Source organism: Podarcis gaigeae, assembly GCF_964106915.1.
Source record: "Podarcis gaigeae genome assembly, chromosome: 12".
Lineage (NCBI taxonomy): Eukaryota > Metazoa > Chordata > Lepidosauria > Squamata > Lacertidae > Podarcis > Podarcis gaigeae.
In genome coordinates this window covers 48,757,395-48,778,509 of record NC_139688.1, presented here as the reverse complement: position 1 = coordinate 48,778,509, position 21,115 = coordinate 48,757,395, and the positions used below count along the sequence as shown (strand labels likewise).

At 42.3% G+C, this 21,115-nt stretch overlaps 1 long non-coding RNA gene across 1 annotated transcript; it reads left to right on the top strand.

Annotated features, from left to right (window-relative positions):
* Window positions 1–237: 237 nt before the first annotated feature.
* LOC310828484 lies at window positions 238–15,674 on the top strand. Its single transcript, XR_014556952.1, has 5 exons — window positions 238–362; window positions 2,217–2,347; window positions 2,819–2,949; window positions 12,144–12,339; window positions 15,507–15,674. It is a non-coding gene; the product is annotated as an uncharacterized lncRNA (long non-coding RNA).
* The last annotated feature ends 5,441 nt before the right edge of the window (window positions 15,675–21,115 follow it).

Below are 21,115 nucleotides of genomic sequence, written 5' to 3'. Positions count from 1 at the left end.
AGGCCCTCTTTCGCTCCCAGCAAAATGGGGATAAGGGCACAGCCTCTAGGCCCGTTCCCCCACAATGTGCGCAGAAAATCCGAAGTGTTGGGGGCTACGGGACACCCCCATTGAGTCGTCTGCAAGTAATTCCACTGGGCATTTGATCACAACAGGAGAAATTGCCTACTACCCTTGAAGCATTTCATGGTCCCTGATACCTTTCAGAGCCTCTTTGTGTGTGCCATCCCACCCTCTGAGGTCTGGAGAGCTGGGGCTATTGAAGTCTGGGTATTGCTGCTGGAGCAGGAGGAATACTGTCTGTATCTCATCCTCTGGTCCTGGAAACATGGCACAGGGAGGAAGAATTGGGCACGATGCGAGTAGGTTTCTAAACTTTTATTTCAAATATATTTCAAGAGGCTTGTGATTCCCCCCCACCCCCTTGTATATTTTAGCAATTCAATATGCATCTTATTGCAGGCTCTTTAGGGCATTTTTGCATGTAGGCAATGTGCATATGAAATCTTGTTGGTTTCATTTACACTTTTTTGGGGGGGAAAGAATTCTATTCGGGTGTTTTGTGCTTTTTTAACTGTTTGTTTTCTAGAATCCAGGCTGACCAATTTTGTTCATAATGCTCTAAGTGGTGGTTATTAGACTAATGTCTAATAACTGCGTTTTATGATTGAATTGCTCAACTCCTCAAGGCAATACAACTTATACACAATGTAAGGCAATTTATTGTGGTTCTGTTGTTAAAAAGCGAGACTGGAGTTAATAGATCTACAGAGCTGCGTATAGAAATTAGCCACTGGTATTTTCAAGCAATGTTCATAGTTTTGGAAGTTGCAGTTTTTGAATCGGAGATGATGGTTTGAAAGGGTTGCTATGGTGACCCTGCAGAGATTTATCTTTCTCTCTACCAAAAACAGGGTTAAGCTACAGTCTGATATCATTATCATCTATCTGTAGAATAAGAAATTATCATAATAAACAACTGGCTTTTGTAATTTGCTTCAAGATGAAAATAAAAGCACTTTTCTTAGTTTGTTGGGCCGTTTTATTTGTTGAAATCCGCTTTAATGCAGCAAACAGATAAAATGCAGAAACTTATGCTTAAGGTAATCATAATTGGCTCTTATTTACACTCAGAATATTAAATTCTAGCTATTCCTGATTCAGAAGCATACTGAAGAATTAAACAGTACAGTAGTGCCCCTGATGGAGCAAAACTACATTTAAAGAAACATCAGAACGGTGGGCCTCAGCCTTTGATGTGCTGCCTTGAAAGATACGTATAATTAACTTACAATATTGTCTATGCTAGGAACAGATTTCAAAATCATACAAATACTTATTTTTTTTCCTGAAGTAGAACTTTATTTTAAATGCTGCCTAACTGCAGAACAATACTCTCTTCAGTATACAAAATCTTTTCACACTTGCAAAAGTAAAATTGTTACATAGATGGCATACTCTAGCTTCTCTGATCGGATAAAGTTAGAAATGAATGCAAAAGAGGAATATCTAGCATTTCTGTATTGTGTTTCCGCCTTATGCGTAATAAATGCAGTGTCGCCTTTGCAATTGATAAATATATTTGACGTTTGCCACAGTAGGTGAGCAATTATTCTGGCCAAACCTTAGATTTATCAATATTACCACTAGGAGCAGCTTTTGTTTAGATTTTCGGGTTTTTTTTTTAGCTCATGTTATACGTAATGACGATACTCTTTTTAGTGTTACTTAAGAAGCATACGTAAACATTATATTTAAAACACGCATGCATTTTCATGTATACGTGTACAATGCAAATATACCCGCATAACTTGTTTTGTGACTGTTGGCGATCCCAGCCGAATTTTGCAAATGTCTGAAAATTAGAAACACGTAATACCCCCAGAAAAAGCGAAAATAGGTATTTATTTTTTTGGACAGTCACCAATTTAATCTTGGATTGTCAGTGTTCCAGTGTGAAAGTTGACATTTGCCAGACTTGTTAGAATGAACGCTCAAAAATCTGATTACAATTTATTGCTTGTTTTAAATACCAGTGGTAAGAATCACTAACCATTGCTAGGGGATTAATTTTTTGGGGAAAAAATAGATTCATAAACAAATTAACAATTTTGAGCACGAACGTTCCCCCCCAAAGGTAAGTACAACATAGGACTAGTTACCATCCTTCTTTCAATTTATATAGGTACCCTAACCATTATATTTTCAAATTCCAGTGTGGTTGTGTGACTGAAAGTCTCCTAGTGATTTAGCAGGAGAGACATTAGTCATCAAAGTATGTGATAAGGAAGCATGAATGGGAGGCGGCCCCCCTACCAAACAGTAACCTGAACATGTAAATACAAAGGTTGGCATTTCTGATTTTTATTGACTTCAACATGGGGGAGCTGGGGAACACAAGGATCATTCAAACTAATAGGATTGCACAGAAGTAATGGGATTTGTGTCAGTGTATGTGGCCTTCGAACACATCCCAGTTTGTGCCCTTTCAAGCATCCCACAGACTCAAAATTATCATTAACTACATATCTAGTCCTTTCTGAATTATATTCTTCCTTTTGTCTTTTAAATCAATATGGGATTTCTGTGTTTAGCCAGACTTGTAGGGGAGGAATTGTCTGAAATCGAATGGAAAGAAATTATAGCAGCAACACCTCTTTCCTCCAATTCCACCTACCTGGTCCCAATATTTTGAATAATACGTAACCCCTTAAATTCTGCCACTTGATTAAGAATAAGAAGCCTGGGAAGCGGGGCATAACGAGTTGATAGGCTGCTTTGAAAATATTCTGCTGCAGCTCTATTTATTTCTTAACAGACTGTAGCCAATTCCTTCATCAACCAAGCCAACTTAATGAATGGTTAATTTGAAAATACTTGGCAAGGGGGATGAGAGTTTTATTTCAAGAGACCCCCAAACAGGCAAAATCTGGATTTCAGATTTGAAGGGTATGTATTTGCTTAGTTAAATTGTTAATGTTCCTTCCAGCCCTAAAAGCTTAAAACTATTCTGAAAAGAAGTTGTCAGACTAGTTGCAAACAAGAATACAAACAAGCCACGTAAGTGTCCATTGGGCTGTGCAAACAAAGCAAGTTTCTATCATTATCCTGTATCCAGTGCTTAAAAAAAAATGTTTAGGGGTACTCTCATTTTCCTACTCATATTGAAATGCTGCCCCTCATTGAGGCCAAACTTAGATTCAGAAAAGGTTTTGGGGTCTGCGTCCCCCCCAGAAAAAAAGCTTTGCCTGCATCCATATTGCAACTGCTAAGGCTGTGATCCTAAATGCACTTGCTAGGGAGTAAATTCACTTATCACAGTAGCCCTTACTTCGGAGCAAATGTGCAAAGGATTGTTCTGTGGTAACAGTTGTGCCATTTTTGCAATGTCAGTGCTGCACAGATCTCAGCTTTCAGTTCCTAAGCAAATGCAGTATTGTTACAGTTCTATGCTATAATCATGCTCCAATGATGGGAGATGACGAGCAATGGAGGCGACCGCGAGAAACCCAAAAGGATATAAAGCGCTTACAGTCTTATTTTCTTTCCCGTTTTCCTTCACCGAAGAGCCAAAACCACTCCGTCCCTTGGAATTCATCAGTCTTCCCCTCCCTTCTTTAATTTCAAAATGGGTGCAGATTTTTTTATTCACGGAAAGGTTAAAGGCGTTTCCCTTTCGCAAGGGGGATTATCTTACCAGAGGATTCTGGGACTGCAGATGTACACTGCGGCAAAATCCTAAATTCATCGGTTAAAAAAGAAAAATCATTTCCAGACCCCAGCTGTTTAAAATAATAGAATTATAGTAAATCATTGATAAGATTAAAACATAAAGCTCTTTTACACTCCAAAGCGTCCTAAAACACCGGGCTTTTTCTCTTATTTCATTACTTAAATAATGCAAATTTTAAAGTAGCTTTTCTATCCCGAGCACGCAGCGCCATGAAATCGATAATTTTTGATCTTTTGGTTAGTAGGCAACATGGTGAGCTATTGCGGTGACTGCAGGCAGCAGACATGTTCCTGTCAGCTCCAAATTTTCAGATTGTTTTTGACTCCATGGAGACTTGTCGATGGGCTGCAGAGCCAGTCATATCTTCATGCTTCTTACGCTGCTGTAGGGGTGTTAAAATAATTTTTAAAGAGGCACGGCTTTACGTACCTATATATAAACGTAGCTCTATATTTTAAATAATAATAACAATAAAGATTTGCTGGGTTTTTAAACAAAAAAATATGTAAAAATAAAAATAAAAGAATGGCTGGTGTGATTATAATCACATCATGCAAGGTCCACGGTTCCTATTTAGTGAAATTGCGCAGAGGGCAAGTTCTTAAGAACATCCCTGCTGTGCAGAGTGAAAAGCATGAACAAACCAAAGACAGAATTCATCTGTGTTTATATTTTACAGACAATGAAAAACCTACTCTTTGTATGCCTTTTTCCCTCCACCTTATTATATCATGAAAACTGCAGCATTTTCCCCGCCCCCCCCACCCGAACACTCACTCCCCCCCAGCGTTGCAGTCTTTGGGATTTCTTTCTTTCTCCCTTCCCCACCTTCTATTTTTTCTCCCTCGCACAAATTCTGCACGCGCCATCTTTGTCTATTGTTATCCTTTTCTGATGTTGCCCAATCCCTCCCCGAGTCGGTTAATAAACGGAAGGTGAAATACCTGACCAAAACATGTTTTTGTTTATTTCCATGCACGCACAGCCCGGAAGATGGGGAAAGGGGGACCCGCCCCAATAATTTTTCCTCGAGACTTCCATAACCTGTTGTAGACAGTGGTGCTGGAAATATTAACATAATAGCAACAGCTGCAGCCTAAATAGAAGCTGTGAGATAATTAATGTGCTACAACAAATTAATTTGCTGCAGGTGTGTGAGATCTGAACTGTATAACCCAAGCCGTTTCCTCTTTGAATGTAATTATGGCCCCCCCACCCACTTTTGCACCAAGCAAAAAATAAAATAAAAATAAATGCAGATTTAGGTGTCCTGCTATTAATACCTCATGTGCCTCTATTGTCAAGGACCATCTTTCCTGAATGTTTTCATCATTGGTAGAGGACAAAATTAGAGGATTTTCGACCATCATAGAAGTGGGTGGCATTTTTTAAAGTATTTAAAGAGACTCAATATCTCCAGCCTTGAAGATAAAACACCTCTTAGCTATTCTTGTTTTTAAGATCCTTGCCGGTAATGGCGTTGCGCTGAGGCAGAGGAAGGACACTGGGGGGGGGCATGCGGCAAGTCCTTCTCAGTGGTAGCTGAGACAAGTTCAGATGCCTGCAACTTCCATTAGAAGACAAAAGGAATTTAAAGTCTGGTAATCTGAAGCTTAAGAGAGACACGGGTGGCGCTGTGGGTTAAACCGGCTTGCTGATCAGAAGGTCGGCGGTTCGAATCCCCACAACGGGGTGAGCTCCCGTTGCTCAGTCCCAGCTCCTGCCAACTTAGCAGTTCGAAAGCATGCCAGTGCAAGTAGATAAATAGGTACCGCTCTGGTGGGAAGGTCAACAGTGTTTCCGTGCGCTGCTCTGGATTGCCAGAAAACGGCTTAGTCATGCTGGCCACATGACCCGGAAGCTGTACGCCGGCTCCCTCGGCCAGTAAAGCGAGATGAGCGTCGCAACCCCAGAGTCGGCCACGACTGGACCTAACGGTCAGGGGCCCCTTTACCTTTAATCTGAAGCTTGTTATTTATGGCCAGGTGATGTGCCATGCAATACAGTGAGGCTGTGTACCGAATAATCATGTTTTGGGTTGTAAACTGTATTTAATTCTCCATGTGTCGAATCTGCAAGTGAGCCTCTGGACGACTATAGTCAATGCAGAGACTGGTGATTAGTCAACTACCTTATGGCTGGCCATCAGTGAGGTAACACAGTAACTCAAAAGCGCACAAAAGCTGAAGGTGAAGGGAAGCTGTCGTGCCCAGAAGCAGCTGCCCATATTCATCCCCCAGCCAGGAATGCAACAGCACTCTCGTGCATGTTAAAGAAGCATCAGCCCAACTTGCAGACATGCCTACTCGGGGGTAAGCCCAGTGGGGCTTGCTCCTATAGAAATGGGTATACCACTGCAATCTCTTACTGGACTGAAACTTTTAAGAGGCTAACCACATCCTTGGAAACTTAAGGCTCAAATGTTGCTTTCTCTCGGCGAATGTTTTCTTAATTTGATTTTGCCTTTTAATTTTGCTGCTGCCACGCGCTGCATTCCAAAGAGAAGCTGCGCGACTAAAGCAAACAATTATGTACTATGTATTTTAAAAGGTTGCTCTGCCTTACGGAGTTAACCTTGAGATGTTTCTTCTTTGATCTAAAAACCAAAGCTCTGTGCGTGCCTATAGGTTCCGAAAGACGTTCTAAACTTAATTTCTTGGAGCTTGATTAGATTTCATTAGTGGTTTTGATTTAACTTCACAGTGATCTGAATATCAGGGGAAGATTAGCACCGAATCGTATTTTTTTTACATTGCAACAATTCCAGTGGCGTCATTTCTTTCCAGCGTATTATGAGGACTCTGGGTGAATGATGATCATGTGCAGATGTTCCCCAATGTGGTTAAAGTTTCAGTCTTAAGCAAACCTTTTCTGAAGGGCAGTTGCCCCATCCCAGCCCCTTTGCCCACACAGCCACGTGCTCCTCTTCCCCACTGGTGTCAACGATGGAGCAGCTCTGCAGACCAATCTCCACAGAAGGTTCCTCTTTTCAATATTGAAATGAGAATTTTTGTTCCCTTTAAAATCAGTGAGACGTAAGGCCCCGACCTTAAAATGCAGGCCTGCCCAAGTTGTGTCTACGCAACATCCAAGAGCCCCCAGGTGTTTGGGAACTTAGTGTCCCTGCACCATAGCTGTCAACATTTTCCCTTTTTTAAGGGAAATTCCCTTATTCCGAATAGGATTCCTGGCAAGAAAAGGGAATCATTGACAGCTATGCCCTGCACCAGCTAAAGGGCAAAAGACGTTCTTTACTATGTTTCAGAATACAGTAGAATGCCTTACTGGGTTAAGGCATTGGAAATTTTAAAAAGAAATCAAAATTTGAATGCTAATCGTCCAATCCTAAAACATGCTGTACACAGCAAAAGTCTCACACTGATGACCTATCAGTAACAGAACTGAGAATTGGGGAAGATGCATTTTTTAAAAATAAAATTATTTACTGAACATTGTATTGTTGTCAGGATGTCCTCTTCAGACAAAGGCCCCCTTCGGAGGAAACAATTCCATAAGGTAATGGGATAAGGAATTGGTCAAAGCAATTTTAATTTATTTAATGCACATGTCTGTTTCTTGTCCTAGCATCCTTGACGTTGTCGTTTTCTAACATCTATTCCATGGTACGTTGCATTATCCCCCATCCTCTCTCTCTTCCCTTGGCGGAAGGTTTTTATCTCTCCCTTTTCTGATACTATATAAACCTTTGTGAATTCTCCGTTTCTGCAGGAAATTCCAAACCTCTCCCTCTTCATCTCTGCTCAAGGCTACATATCTTCCTTTGGGTGCCGACTCTCTGACAGGATAGGATCTCCATTTTCCAGTCAGCCATTGACTAATCCTTACTTGTCATTGCCTTTTTTGTATTTCTTCTCCTTCTTCGTGCCATCCTGCCGATCTAATCCTTAAGCCCTTAATCGGACCAAACTTTCATTGATGTCAGCAGCTCTTTTGTCTGGATAACAACTGCCAAAACCACTCCCCATAGTTGCACCGCTCTGGTAATATTCGTAACAGTGAGCTATAATGTCTGCATGAATTTTTTTAAAAGCCTGCCATTTACTACAATGAAGAAAACTATATTATGGTACTTCCAGCACGGGGGGGGGGGGGGAATGCCGGTCATTTCTTCTTCTTGCTTCTGAATTAAACACATTTGTTTGACTAAAAAAAAATGTGTTTCACTGCAAGAACAGGCCACTTACAAGTTAAGATACTCTCTTTTCAGTGGTGTAAGTGGCTTAACAACAAACTATTCGCTGTAAAAGAGACCTTCTTCCAGCTCATTCTGAGAACGTTTCTTTATATTGAGCATTGAATACTTTTATATTAGTTTCATTTTCATTAACCCATGTTAAGCAATAATGATTAACTGTGTAGCTTTGCAAATACTGAGGATGGGAACATCTTGAACTTGGGTCAGTTTTTCATGATCCACTGCAAATACCTTCTGAATATTTATATTCTTTATTTGTATTCTCTATTTATATCCTTTCTAAAAAAATGTTTTTGAAACATGAAAATTTAACAAGAAAGGCTGAAAGCAAGAATGTATACCTTTTTGTCCTCCCATGTTTATTATTGGCAGGAGCAATAAAGTTATACATTGTTTTGCCCTTGGCGGTTGGGGCTAACAGCTCAAGCTGCAATTCAAAAAGGGCTTAACAGAATTTTAAAATATTATGGGCAGTATGATTTTGCCATCTTTATTTATACACTGTCCATCTGACCGGGATGTCCCAGCCACTCAGCACAACTTCCAACATGTATAAAAACATAATAAAACATTGAACATTTTTTTGAAAAATTTCCCTATACAGGCCTGTCTTCTGAAGGCTCTTGGGTCGGATAACTCCATACCCTCCAACATCTCTCTCATAAAAATAGGGACAACCTACCACACCATCCAACATTTCTCTGATGAAAACAGGGATGTCCTGAAGAAAAGTAGGGCATTCCGGGATCAAATCAGAAGCCGAGACAGCTTCTGTAAATCCAAGACTCCCTGGAAAATAGGGACACTTGGAGGGTCTGAGTCATGGTTTTGCTCAGTGTTCTTGTGAAGCCTCAACCCAGTATATCTGAAGGAGCGTCTCCACCCCCATCGTCCAGCCCGGACACTGAGGTCCAGCGCCGAGGGCCTTCTGGTGGTTCCCTCCCTGCAAGAAGTGAGGTTACAGGGAATCATGGCAGCCTGCTTGGATGATTTTCTGTTCAGCAACTGCACTCTTCTTCCCACTACTGGAAATTGCCATGGGGAGACCTGAGACAGGATCTTTTGCCTAGGTTGTGGAATGCCCTGTGACGAAGGCCCGAATGGCAATTTTGCTGCCCTCCTTTCTAGTGAGCAACCTTTTGAGAAGGCTCTTGACCTGCATTGCTTTTATTTCCTGCTCCAATCTGTTTCCTTTTCGACTACTACAAATTTTACCTCACGACTGCTTTATAGGATTTTTTTTCTTTACATAAAAAAGAGAAAGAAGAATCGTAAGCTGCCTGCCAGAGCCTTTGTCCAAAGGGCTGAATGGGACTTTAAAAACAAATAATGGAACAAAATGGAATCTTTGCTTGGAAATTGTTCTTCTAGACATTTCCTGCACCCCCCCCCCCTTTGGGTTAAATGTACTTTCACAGCCCCCCAACCTCAACATCTGGCAATGGGGGATGTTTTTTGGGCAAAGCTCACAGGTATACGCAATATGTGGATATTCCAGCATAGGGATGCAGGAAGTCGTTTGGGGCTGCCACATAAATTATGCAGCAAGGCCTCCCAATTTGATGTGGCTCAAAGTACAAGAGACCTTGAATAAGGCTAAGCTCATATTCCAGAAGAAAGAGAGCCAATTAGGAGTTTCGTCAGGAGGAGGGGCTTTCTTTGTAGATGGAGAACTATCCAAATAGAATGCTAACCAGACTTTCCTCTACGATCTTTGCATCCAGGGCGGTGGTGCTCAGGTTTATGTGTGTATTAACAACACTAAAAACCCATTAACAAGAAACCATAAACCATAAATATACAATCAAAACGACGTCAGAACAAAACCGGCAGCAGATGAAATACTGGTGCCCAAGGTCTAAAAAGCACTAAGATGCTTTTTTAAAACTCGGAAGCAAAGGAAAATTAAAACAGTCTTGGCTAAAAAGGCCATGCCGTAGGCCCCAAACAAACTTTTCTGGGGTCACACAACTGGGGTGCTGCCATGTGGCTCACCCTCATTTGGTGTGGGCAGCCATGGAGGGATAATAATAATAATAATAATAATAATAATAATAATAATAATTAATAATAATAATAATAATAATAATAATAATAATAATATATTTATACCCTGCCCATCTGGCTGGGTTTCCCCAGCCACTCTGGGGGGCTTTCAACATACATAAAAGCATAATAAAACATCAAACATTATAAACTTCCCTAAACAAGTCAGATAGTTGTTTATTTCCTTGACATCTGATGGGAGGGTGTTCTACAGGGCGGGCACCACTACCGAGAAGGCCCTCTGCTGGTTCCCTGTAACCTCACTTCTCACAGCAAGTGAACCACCAGAAGGCCCTCGGAGCTGGACCTCAGTGAACGATGGGAGTGGAGATGCTCCTTCAGGATCTCTGAAGATGATATCAGGGGTGTGAGAAGGACATCTATAAGGAGACACTTTAGGTCGTGTAGCCCAAGCCATTGAGTGCTTCAAAGATTAATACCAGCCTAGATACTGAGTGGTAGCCAGTATATCTTATACATCAGCTGGATAGCGCATATGGTTAGAGTGTGGCGCTGATAATGCCAAGGTTTCAGGTTTGATCCCAATAAAGGACAGCTGCATATTCCTGAATTGCAGGGAGTTGGTCTAGATGATCCTCAGGGTCCCTCCCAACTCTGATTCTTTATATGGCAAAGCACTGGAAAAATATATAATTGTATTAACCCATCAGCCAAGTTAACCTTGCTGCTCTCTTGTGAACCGGCTGGCGTTTCCTGCCAGTTTCAGAGGCCCGTTTCGGTCCGACCTGTTTCCATGTCTTATACATTACTGTAATCCACATGCTTATAAAAAACAAAAAATCAAAAAAGCGACCTGCCTTTAAAGAAGATTGTCAGGCCAGTACTTCCAGTTCTCTACTGCTTCATTCTTGAAGCTGTAAAGTTGCTGGCGTGGTCAAGCTCAGGGATATTTCACATGTTACTTTTTCTTTTTCTCCCACTGAGGTTTATCTGTGAAGGAATGGTTGTTGTTGTTTAGTCGTTTAGTCGTGTCCGACTCTTCGTGACCCCATGGACCAGAGCACACCAGGCACTCCTGTCTTCCACTGCCTCCCGCAGTTTAGTCAAACTCATGCTGGTAGCTTCGAGAACACTGTCCAACCATCTCGTCCTCTGTCGTCCCCTTCTCCTTGTGCCCTCCATCTTTCCCAACATCAGGGTCTTTTCCAGGGAGTCTTCTCTTCTCATGAGGTGGCCAAAGTATTGGAGCCTCAGCTCCAGGATCTGTCCTTCCAGTGAGCACTCAGGGCTGATTTCCTTACGAATGGAGAGGTTTGATCTTCTTGCAGTCCATGGGACTCTCAAGAGTCTCCTCCAGCACCATAATTCAAAAGCATCCATTCTTTGGCGATCAGCCTTCTTGATGGTCCAGCTCTTACCTCCATACATCACTACTGGGAAAACCATAGCTCTAACTATATGGACCTTTATCAGCAAGGTGATGTCTCTGCTTTTTAAGATGCTGTCTAGGTTTGTCTTGGATTTTTCCTTAGGATGTCCCTATTTTCATCAGAGAAATGTTTGAGGACATGGTAGGACATCCTTATTTTCATTGGAGAAAGGTTGAAGGGTGTGAACTTCAGCGACCCCTAAGCCAAGGAGATAAGTAACTCTGCAACCTTTAGAAGACATCTGAAGGCAGTCCTGTATAGTTTTATTTTGTTTTTATATATGTTGGAGGATGTATAGGGTAAAATAATAATAATAATAATAATAATAATAATAATAATTATTATTATTATTATTATTATTATTATTATTATTATTATTATTATTATTATTCAGTTAATATCAGCCTATAAATTGCTTAAATCCAAGTCATCAGACAAAACTGTTTTGTGGATGGCTGCCAGAAATGTCTAAATGGCCTCATCACTTCTGAAACACAAGCTTCAACGTGCGAGAGAGATTTTTGGGTTTTGGTAGGCGTCATTCTCAGAGTCATAAAAGCACAGTACCCTTGAGGGACAGCTATATTTAGGATTATATGAAAATGTTGCTAAAGAGATAACAATCATAGTATTGAAATACTATTGTTATTGTTACTGAAGCCGAGATCCAAAGAAAATAGCTCTTACATTACAGAGAAAAAAATCAAAGCCAAGGCTGTGATAATGACTATGGAAAGTATTTTTATCCTTCTTATAGGTGAAAGAGCCCAGAGTCCGAAGGAAAAATACGTGATAGCACGATCGTAAAAAAAAAATCTCCTAATGCACAATAAACGCATTCGTTTCCCTGCATTCTAACTACAGTGCATTCTTCTTGAAAGGTTTGAAGCAGGTTTTAAAGACTGATTAAGAGGAAATTTAGTAATCATTGACCATCATTTGTGTCAGTGCAGGTGAGATGAAAAGGAATTGGAAGAGGAGAGAAAATAAAGAGAAAGGCAAGCCGGAAGTGCACTCTGTCCTAAAAACAATCGGACTCCTACTGCAGAATCACCCACATTTTGCGTCAAGCAGGCTGAATTCTGCAGCTTCTATAAATGTTGAAAAATTGCACAATTGAGGAATTTGTTTCTGATCTCCCAAATGCGGGGATGAGCTATGAGGTTGTTGTTGTAAATCAAATTATCTACGGCCTCTAAGCTAGCCTCTCTCAAACTTGGGCTCCCTGGTGTTGTTGGACTACAACTCCCATCATTCCTTACCACTGGTCTTCATAGCTAGGGATGATGGGAGTTGTAGTCCGATAACATCTGGGGACCCAAATTTGAGAAAGGATGCAAGTACTGGGAATCCACCACCCCCCCACACACACTTTCCACTCACTCTGGGTCCCAAGATTTCACTATGGATTTTTCTCCAGCTCAGTGACAGAGCACATACGTTGCATAAGATCTCAAATTCGGTTCCCAATGTCTCCAATGGCAAGAGAATTTCAAGTGGCCAGGAATGGAAAAGACCTTTGCCTAATACTGTGGTATTAGCTGGCCAAAGGAAATTATCTACCTTGGATAGATGGATCTGTCATCTAACTCTACACAAACCACCCACACATCTGCACTTTTCAGGATACCTTTGCTTCCTTAAGCTAGAAGCATTCACAAAAGAAGTACAGTATCATATACTGAGTCTACTGTATACCCATCCTTTCCACCCAAAGGAGCCCAGGGCAGTAAACAAATGAGAAAACTAAAAACAAGGACAAGGCAAAAACCTTATAAAACAGTTAAAATGTCTCCACGCCCATCGTTCTGCCTGGACACTGAGGTCCAGTGCTGAAGGCCTTCTGGCGGTTCCCTCCTTGCGAGAAGCCAAGTTACAGGGAACCAGGCAGAGGGCCTTCTCGGTAGTGGCACCTGCCCTGTGGAACGCCCTCCCACCAGATGTCAAAGAGAAAAACAACTACCAGACTTTTAGAAGACAGCTGAAGGCAGCCCTCTTTACGGAAGCTTTTAATGTTTAATAGACTATTGTATTTTAATATTCTGTTGGAAGCCGCCCAGAGTGGCTGGGGAAACACAGCCAGATGAGCAGGGTATAAATAATAAATTATTGTTATTATTATTATTTAAGAAACTGCAGTTAAAATCTTCCTTCCATCTAGCCACCTTGCGGTTGCCAGGAACAGTATTATTTGACTACCAAATGCCTGAACAATCATGAACGTTTTAAAATTCTTCCTGAAATTTAATCATAATGGAGACAGGCACACCCTACTAAGGAATGTATTCCACAAGTGGGGAACCACCACCGAAATAGCCCTGCCATGGATTAGTGCCAACAGGGCTGCAAAAATCAATAGGGGATATTCTTCACCCAATACTCAATTTTGTGCTACCTTGGTATGATAGCACAGTGCTTGCTGCATGGTTTATGATCATTTTGCCCTCTTCTAGGTAGCTCAAAGCATTTGTTGTGCCCAATGAATTCTCCTTTAGCTGTTAAGGAAGCCCTACAGAAATTTGGGGTCTATATATATAGAGAGAGAGGGGACGCGGGTGGTGCTGTGGGTTAAACCACAGAGACTAGGACTTGCCAATCAGAAGGTTGGCGGTTCGAATCCCCGTGATGGGGTGAGCTCCCGTTGTTCGGTCCCTGCTCCTGCCAACCTAGCAGTTTGAAGGCACGCCAGTGCAAGTAGATAAATAGGTACCGCTCCAGCAGGAAGGTAAACAGCATTTCCGTGTGCTGCTCTGGTTCGCCAGAAGCGGCTTACTCATGCTGGCCACATGACCCGGAAGCCGTTTGCAGACAAACGCCAGCTCCCTCGGCCAGTAAAACGAGATGAGCGCCGCAACCCCAGAGTCGGTCACGACTGGACCTAATGATCAGGGGTCAGAGAGAGAGAGAGAGAGAGAGAGAGAGAGAGAGAGAGAGAGAGGAGGATATATCATCTACAAACTGTCCCATAAGACGGGCAGCCTAGAAAACAATTCACGTCCAACTCCCTCTAGTATCCCAAAGCACCGCTGTGTTGCATCAGGAGAAGAGATTTACACATATTGAATTCACTGTTATTACTTTGACAAATAAGATAATCCCTCGGAGCTACTTCCTGCATAATCATTTTGGCATGTTTCCCACTGACCTTAGAAATAGAGATAAGAGCATTTGAGTAGATTGAAGTCAGCTTCTTAGACCTTCCTTTGCTTGTGGACTGATAGCTTCTGGGAAATGTCATGAAGAGGGCTTTAGGGTTTTCACTCTTGCCGTTTCAGAAATACGGGCAACAAAGAAGCCCAAAATAAACTCGGAATTCCGTAGTATGCTAGCTAAACACACAGCAAATGGCTTCATTGGAGTGCTCTCTCCCTGTAATAAACAAAAATCTGCCCTTATGGGGAACACAAGAGCCGTTGTAGAGTCCTTTGTAGGTTCTCCATCGGCCGGAGAAAATAACAAGAGGCCAGCCAGAGAATATTGAGAAGCAAAGCAGCTCGCAAGCTTGATCTTTATTGAACTGTTGCAACAGGGTGCCCCCTTCACACACAGGAAAGGAGAAGGACCCAGAACAAGGGTGTGCCTGCCCTTATATAGTCATTTTAAATTCATTTTAAATTCCCTGCCCTGGAGCTCAAGACCACCCCTCCATACATCATACATACATCACAGAAGGGGTGTAACCCAAGACCACCCCCCACAAACATCATACCTACATCACAGAAAAGGTGGTCTACAACAAAAAATTGAGTGCGTTGTTTATCTTCTGTCTGGCAGGTTACCTGTTAATGGTCACTTGATTGGATACCCTGGGGAGCCTGGCCAGTCTTTTATAATGATAAATACTTAGTTCCTGAGCCAGGTCACAGGCTCACCCTATTCATACACAGACATACCCTTAAGACAGGATTTGTGAACGAAAAGACAATGGGGAGGCTTTTCCATTTTCCTTCGACCTAGCAGAGAAATATTTGAGGTCAATTTGGGAGGGACAAAATGGTTTCAGGACTTTTTCTGCGGGGTTTCAGACATGTGGTTTATATATGCAGTTATGAACATTTATCGTGTGTGTGTGTGTGTGTGTGTGTGTGTGTGACCTTAAATTTTTTATTTCACCCTGTAGCGATATTTTGAAGGAGTGGAAGAAGCAAAGAAACTGTGGGGAGAGGAGGGAATGATGGAATTAAATCAAGACAGAAACCTAAGCACTTTACGCTGTAACATTTTGTTGTGGAATCATGCCTGTATCTTCTAAAATAACAGAAATATAGCTTGCAGTGTTGTTAACAATAGAAAATAGAAAACAATGGACGAAACGGAACTGCCCCCACAACAGGCTTCCCTGGGCCTTCAGCAGGGTTCAGTGTGTTTATGTATGCAATCTTAATACAGTGGTACCTCAGGTTAAGTACTTAATTCGTTCCGGAGGTCCGTTCTTAACCTGAAACTGTTCTTAACCTGAAGCACCACTTTAACTAATGGGAGCCTCCTGCTGCCACCGCGCCACCGGAGCATGATTTCTGTTCTCATCCTGAAGCAAAGTTCTTAACCCAAGGTACTATTTCTGGGTTAGCAGAGTCTGTAACCTGAACTGTCTGTAACCCGAGGTACCACTGTATTTCTAGTGTTACAGACCTCTCTCTCTCATACACACACACACACACACACACACACACACACACACACACAGTTGGTCCTTACTGGGATCTATACCTTTTAAGCCCCAACGTTCAATCCTCATCATTATTGTACCTCGCTGGAACATCCATTTGTTCAATGAAGAAACGTACCAATAATGAAAGACTGATTTGAAATTCTGATTCCTCGGCACTGGTAATAAATTGAGTGGGCATGCTATTTATACGGCGCTAGTTCCTGCAGAAATGGCCCCATTCACCATCAGATCAGTGTTGCTTCCAAACCTTTAACACCGGAATCATTGCTTTTAGTAACTAGCAGAGTAACTCTGCTTGGCACTTAATTACAGTGCTATATTCTCCATAAACGTCGAGCAATGCCCTTCCTCACAGGCATTTATTCTCCTATTATGTTTACTCATAAATAAGTCCCGGTCAGCAGAGGCGCCATTTCTCCCCGCAACTGGCTCTTTAAGTAACGATTTCCTTCTTGCCCCATTAGTGGCTTCTGCCCATTTAATTAACTGCTTTCTGTGAACTGGCCCTTGATTAGTCAGTTCCTGTTCCCTGTGAATGGTGCAGCATTATTCATTGGCTGAATTTGCAGTCGAAGCAATTGCCCATAATTCCCCACCAACTTTTGCTTATGATTTCAGCAGTGGTAATATCCATCATCCATAGTTTCCATTATTTTTAAGGTTGCCATCTTTAATTTAATTTGTTGGTGAAAACGGATTAAATTTGTTAAAACACTTGGTTTAAAAGCCAGTTTAAAACAAGAATCAGTACCATCTTATCCGTGTTTTATTGGAAGTAATTTATATTGCATTTAATGGGGCTTACTTCTGGGATGCAGGTGGCACTGTGGGTTAAACCACAGAGCCTAGGGCTTGCCGATCAGAAGGTCGGCGGTTCGAATCCCCTCGACGGGGTGAGCTCCTGTTGCTCAGTCCCTGCTCCTGCCAACCTAGCAGTTTGAAGGCACGTCAAAGTGCAAGTAGATAAATAGGTACCGCTCCAGCGGGAAGGTAAACGGCGTTTCCGTGCGCTGCTCTGATTCGCCAGAAGTGGCTTAGTCATGTTGGCCACATGACCCGGAAGCTGTACGCCGGCTCCCTCGGGCAATAAAGCGAGATGAGCGCCGCAACCCCAGAGTCGGTCACGACTGGACCTAATGGTCAGGGGTCCCTTTACCTTTACCTTACTCCTGGGAAAGTGCACATAGGACCACAACCAGCAGGTAGCATTCCTCTTTTGTTCCAACATGGAAGGAAATGTGCTTTCTAAGACATATGCTTGCACCATCTTAAAGGAAGGAAGGTTTTTTCACTCTCTTCCTAACTCTTGTTGACTCAGATTCAGTTGAATCAGATTCAGTTGATTAATCAACCTTTTCCCCCCAACCGGGTGGCAATCCCGATTCCTTTGCCTTGCGCCAAACTGTTTCAGGAAGCTGAATAAAAATCCAGGGAGAAACATTTGTCTACATTCTCATTAAAGGGACTAGAATAAGTCTGATCTTAAAATTACCCAGTTCATTTTAATTAGCATGACCACCTCTCCAGCACAACTTTTCCCTTTTTTTTTTGCCTTTTCGTTACACTAGAGTAAAGCTGGGTTTTATATTTATCTTTGCTGTTGACTTAACTTGTAAAATCCATCCCTGCTTTTTCTCTGTCTGAGCACTTTGGGATGCTTCTGAAGTCGTTCTCAATAAAAATTGGGTTCTATGTGAGTAAGTCTGCAATCTTAACCCTGTGTGCAAGCCATAGGTAAAGTAATTAGAACTTACTTCTAGTCATACTCCAGCTAGGCTCCCTGAAACATGGACTTAACTTAGTCATAACTAACTTACATCCAGTTATTCAGTAGGTCTACTCTGAGTCGTGGTCGTAGCCAGGATTTGGGGGGGGGCATAACATAACATTGTCCTCTGTCTGGCTCTAGCAGATTCGGAATGAAATGTCTCAACAACAGTTGTTTTAAATTACTTTCTTTTGACCTCAGTGCTCAGAAAAATCTGTCAAAATCTTTCTACAATTTCTACTTTTAGTTATGTCTTTTTATTTATTTATTTATTTACTTGATGGGGGGGGGCAGCAGCCACCCGGGTATGACCATGCTCAGAGTATGACTTATTTTGATACAACCAGTGTTTTTTCCCCTAAAATAATATTTAGGGGTACTCTGATTTTGTCTCAAGAAAACCACCATTTTATAGTTCCAATCGGGGAAAATAAATACAGTAAGTGGACAAAAGTACAAAGATTCACAAAATGTTTAGGGGTATGCATACCCCTGCGTACCGCCAGAAAAAAAGGACTGGATACAAACAATTAAGAATTATTTCTGAAATGTTCAGCATCATTGTCATGCTGATATTTTGTTGATATTTCACAATGCGTCAAATGGGTTCTTTAATTTTGCTCATTGTTTCTTCTTAAATCTATTTTAAAACATTGCAGGACGACGATGTGATGTTTGTTGCACATTTCGTCATTTCTATGAGTTTCAAACTACTTGAAGCGTGGTAATGTAGAAAGGCAGTACAGTGGTACCTTGGTTCTCAAACTTAATCTGTTCCGGAAGTCCATTCCAAAACCAAAGCGTTCCAAAATCAAGGTGCGCTTTCCCATAGGAAATAATGCAAAATGGATTAATCTGTTCCAGACTTTTAAAAACAACCCCTAAAACGGCAATTTAACACGAATTTTACTATCTAACGAAACCATTGATCCAATTGCCTTCTCAATCCGGCCCACGGACGGTCTGTGAACCAGCGTGTTTTTACATGAGTAGAATGTGTCCTTTGATTTAAAATGCATCTCTGGGTTATTTGTGGGGCCTGCCTGGTGTTTTTACATGAGTAGAATGTGTGCTTGTATTTAGAATGCATCTCTGGGTTATTTGTGGGGCATAGGAATTCGTTCATTTTCCGCCCCAAAATATAGTCTGGCCCACGACATGGTCTGAGGGACGGTGGACCGGCCCACAGCTGAAAAAGGTTGCTGACCCCTGAACTAGTTCAACTCCATGCAATGCAGGAATCTCAGCTAAAGCATCCATGACAGATGGCCATCCAACCTCGTCTTAAAAGCCTTAAAAAGCGAATCAGTCAGGATAGGAGCGAAGCCAACAAAGAACCAGGAATGGAGTCTGGAAGCATCTTGCTGTTTGTTGGGAAGAACTGGCTTTTCAGGTGTGAACACTGGTTACCTGACCGAAAGGTGGGGTGTTTTTGTAACTAACAAATCAGTGAAATGGTGGCCAGCAAGTCAAGGGGAAGTAGCCGAGACCTGAAAGAAGGTTATTGTTGAGAAATTATCATGAGAATTTAGTAAAGCAGCCAAGGTCAGATCATTTATCTCTGCAGTCTGTCAAGGGATGACATCATTGCACTCCTTAACCTGGAGAGATTTCCTGTTGACAGTTTTTTTAAAAAGCAGAAAGTCATCTTGAGAAAGCCCTGCCCTTATTACTCAGTGCAAAGACGTTGCAGAGTAATACAGGCCAGAGTTTGTGCTAAAGGTCTGTCGACATTGCCCGGCCCACTTTGTGGAAGAATGGGCAAGTTTTTCCTCAGAAGGGCAGCACAGGCCGATGGCACATGCAGCACCCCAGGGTGACGTTCCCTGAGCCTCCATCACAAACTACCAGGGCTGAAAGCTCAGCTCTGTCTGAAACTGCTTCGTGCGGTGAGGCAATCTGAAGCATCATTCTGAGCAATGAAGTGTCCTGAGGCTCTGGGCTGGTCCCACTGATCACTGGGCATTCCTAGACAGGAAGGAATATATAAGACCTACATTGGCTCCCAGTACATTTCCGTGCATAATTCAAAGTGTTGGTGGTGACCTTTAAAGTCCTAAATGGCCTCAGCCCAGTATATCTGAAGGAGCGTCTCCACCCCCATCGTTCTGCCCGGACACTGAGGTCCAGTGCTGAGGGCCTTCTGGCAGTTCCCTTGCTACGAGAAGCCAAGTTACAGGGAACCAGGCAGAGGGCCTTCTCGGTGGTGGCGGCCGTCCTGTGGAACGCCCTCCCATCAGATGTCAAGGAGATAAACAACTATCTGACTTTTAGAAGACATCTGAAGGCAGCCCTGTTTAGGGAAGTTTTTCATGTTTGAAGTTTTATTCTGTTTAATATTCTGTTGGAAGTTGCCCAGAGTGGCTGGGGAACTGAGACGTTGCCTGAGGAGCAACAGTTTTCCTGGCTGTGCAGTGTTTTCATGGGTTCTTCAGATCCGATTCCTGGCTTTATTCTTCATCTCAGACTTGTGGCTGGGCCCCTTGACTCTCATGCCCTGGCACAACTCCTGGCTCCCTTCTGACAGCGGCTCAGCTCTGAAAGTCTTACCGTCCCAGAACATCTCTCCCATGAGCAACTTCTGTTGCTCTGCAGGTTGAGACCATGCAGGTGTTAAAAGTTCCAGCAGTGAACACTGAGCAACCAAATGAACCACAGCAGAGGATGCAGGCATACCTGTCCGTATCACATCCTTGTTGAGAAATGTCCCTGTCCTTTGGAACATGCTTTGTAAATGGGGGGAAGGGAAACGTGTGACTATATCTCCCAGCCAACATGGTCAATATTCAGGGATGGTGAGAGCTGGAGAGCCTCAGGGTCCTCATCCCTTTTGTAAAGAGTTCTAGCATTGCCTACAGTGGTCCATGATGAAATAGGAAAAAGGCCCTGAGTTCCAAAACTCAAACCTCTTTTCGTGAAAACATCTCAGCCTTATTTAGGAATGAGTGGTGCTATTGCTGTGTTATCACTTGGTGGCTGGGACCAAACTTCTATGCTATAGCGAAGTGGCAGCTTAATCAACCAGTAGATTCCCACCATGCTCATTTATTTATGTACATTTATTATTGTCTGGTATATGCAAAAGGGGCATTAAATAGCTGTGGTTTCTAATGGCCTTCGCCGTAACTGTGCTACGTAAGTTCTTTGCTACGTAACTATGCTATGTAAGTTCTTTGCCATATAAGGGGTTCCTGTAGAGGAGAGTCGCATTATTATTTCCTTCATTTCGTAATGTGCTTCGTAACTCATTTTTAAGCAAACGAATGTGATTTGTAATTGTCACCAAGAA